We start from the raw sequence: 2,976 nt of genomic DNA on the forward strand, positions 1-2,976 counted from the left end.
TTCTTAGACTGCACTTTATTTAACATAGCCTTCATTCCCAAATGAAATTTAAAAAAACAAAAACAAAAACATAACTATGATTTTCCAAGATCAGCCCAAGATCAGCCCTTAGGGCTTTCCTAAGTAAGTAGTGACGCACCACAAACACCAGCATAGCCCTATGAACTTGGTAGAGGCAAAACTACTGCTTCCGAAATTAGTGAGCATGAAAAGACCCAGTAGGGAATAATGGGGCTCAGACATGTGGAACAGGATCAAGGCAGAACTGACAGAATAGCAGCACCACGTTGTGGCTGTTCGCTCACAAATAGACATGCCAGACTAGCAGAGGAAGCCAAGGCGATGGAAATAAACAGTCAATATCCTCTGCTATTGCATGCCTGTCCCACCCCACTGCCAGTCACCCTATGGAAAGCACAGTCTCCGTGGAGACCTAAGTTTTGAAGCAATTGGCTCTGCTACAGCAGGGTAGCAATTCCCTGTCTTTCTCAAGTGTCCTACACAGCCTGTTTCTCTTAAGTTAAAAGATACCCAAAAGATCAAGGAAAATAGACAATGAAACCCAAATGGTATTAACTGAAATGAATATGAAAAAGCAAAAAAAAAAAAAAAATTGAGTTACCTTTGCGACTTAGAAGTGTACATTAATTCAATCTTTCTGCACCCATAGAAATTTACAGCTTTTGATGGACTTCAACTTTTCAAATTGCCTTTGCTAAATCATAAACAGTTCCACTATAAAAGAATGATATATAACACAAACCGTTGGTGTAGAGCCTAGTGGCTTCGTTTTTATCCTCTCTAATACAGTCATGTGCCACACAGTGACATTTTGGTCAATGATGGATTGCATATAAAACAGTGGTCCCATAAGATTATATTGGAGCTGAAAATTTCCTATCGCCTAATGATATCGTAGCTGTCCTGATGTTACAGCGCAACACATCACCCAACATGTTTGTGGTGATGTTGGTGAAAACAAACCTATCGCACTGCCAGTTGCACAAAAGTATAGCACATACAATTTTGTATAGTACATAATCATAATAATTGATAACAAGTGACTATGTTACTGGTGTATGTATTTACTATGATCTTTGTCGTTATTCTAGTGTGTACTCTTTCTGCTTATTAAAAAATAAAGTTTGCTGTGAAACCATGTGCTGTGTTATACCAGCAGCAATCTCATCCATCTCATGTTCACCACATCTCTTGAATGCTTCATTTTTCCCTTGTGCTTGATTTAATCTCATGTTATTTTGTTCGTCATGGCCTCAAAGTGTACAAAACCTACTGCCAGTGTTGCCAGCAAGAGGTACCATCAAATGATTGACCCGAAAATAAAATTAAAAGTGATTAAGGAATACAAAGGTGGGAAATCAGTGATGGTTATTGCTCCGTGTCATTCCGTCTCGGCTACAATCTTGAAGAACGAGAACAAAGTGACAGAAACTGTTAAAGGATCTGCTTCATTGAAGGCAATGAGACTACTTAAAATATGAGAAAAGTCTTATATCAGACACGGAGGAACTTCTAACGACCTGGACTGAAGACTAGACACAGAAGCATATCCCTCTCAGCACCATGATGATCATGCAGCAAAAGGTTGTTTGCAATGTTGAAAGAAAAGGCTGAACCCAACTACGATGCTGAATTTACTGCTAGTTCTGAGTGGTTCAATGGTTCAAGAATTGCTGCTCATCTATGGCCATGCTACCCTGAACGAGCCCGACCCCGTCTGATCTTGAATGCTAAGCAGGGTCAGGCCTGGTTAGTAATTGAATGAGAGACCACCTGGGAAGCCCAGGTGCTATAGGCGTTAAAAATAAAAAATAAGGGATTGTAAGCTGACAAGGTCCTTGCAATCTGTGAGGTCAACTAAGGACTGCCTCGCCTAAAAAAAAAAAAAATTGTTACTCATTACATGATGTGAAAGTGACTGGTGAGTCTGTGAGCTGTGAGTTGCTAATGTGAAGGCAGCTGCAGAATTTTCGAAAAATCTAGATAAGCTCATTGTGGAAGAAAATTAGTTGCCAGAGCAAATATTCAATGTGGATAAAAAAATCCCTACTCTGGAAACAAATGTCTGAAAAGACATTCATCTTTAAGGAGACCAAGTCAATGCCAGGTTTCAAGGCAAAGGTGAAGGATAACAGTCTTGCTTAGCAGCAGTGCTGCAGGCTACAAGTTGAAACCCTTTGTGATCTGCTGCAGTGAGAACCTCAGGGCCTTCCAACATATCAGTGAGCACACAGTGCCAGGGTACTACAGGAGCAATTAGAAGTCATGGATGACCCAGCTCCTCTTCCAAGAAGCCCTCTTGAATTGCTATGCCAGTGAAATAGAGAAGTACTATTTGGAGAATAATATGCCTTTCAAGATTTTACTTATTATTGGTAATGCTCCTGGATATCCTCCTCTTCTTGGTGATCTTCATCTTGATATCAAAGTGATGTTTCTCCCTCCTAAACCCACCTCACTTATCTAACCAATAGATGAAAGAGTTATAATAGCTTTTAAGGAATACTACCTAAGGAGGACCTTTACCCAGGCTATTGCTACTACTGAGGAAGATATTGAGGAAAACATTGACGCAATTCTGGAAGAATAACAATGTCCATGACTGTGTCCTTGCTTGGTCTTGGGGCGATCACCAAGGAGTGTATGAATGGCAACTGGAAAAAGACAAGAGCTTTGTCCATAACTTCAAAGGATTTTCTAAAGATGAGAAGGTTGCAAAAATCAACAAGGCGGTGGTTAAGATGGCAAACAAATTTAACCTGGGTGTGGATGAGGATGACTTTGAGGAGCTCCTAGAGGTGGTTCCTGAGGAACTGACTAAAAAGGAGTTGTTGGAACTGGAACAGAAATGCATAGGTGAAGAAGAGACAAGACAAAAGGAAATTGCAGGCAAAGAAAAAGAACCTCCAAAAAAAATTCAGTGAAGGGTTTAGCAGAAGCTTTTCCAGACCTCAA

At 40.3% G+C, this 2,976-nt stretch overlaps 1 pseudogene; it reads left to right on the forward strand.

The window, feature by feature from the left end:
• The first annotated feature begins 1,700 nt into the window (after positions 1-1,700).
• On the forward strand, positions 1,701-1,819 carry LOC111745534 (annotated as a pseudogene).
• The last annotated feature ends 1,157 nt before the right edge of the window (positions 1,820-2,976 follow it).

This window comes from Pteropus vampyrus, unplaced genomic scaffold, assembly GCF_000151845.1.
Source record: "Pteropus vampyrus isolate Shadow unplaced genomic scaffold, Pvam_2.0 Scaffold6, whole genome shotgun sequence".
NCBI classification, from domain to species: Eukaryota; Metazoa; Chordata; class Mammalia; order Chiroptera; family Pteropodidae; genus Pteropus; species Pteropus vampyrus.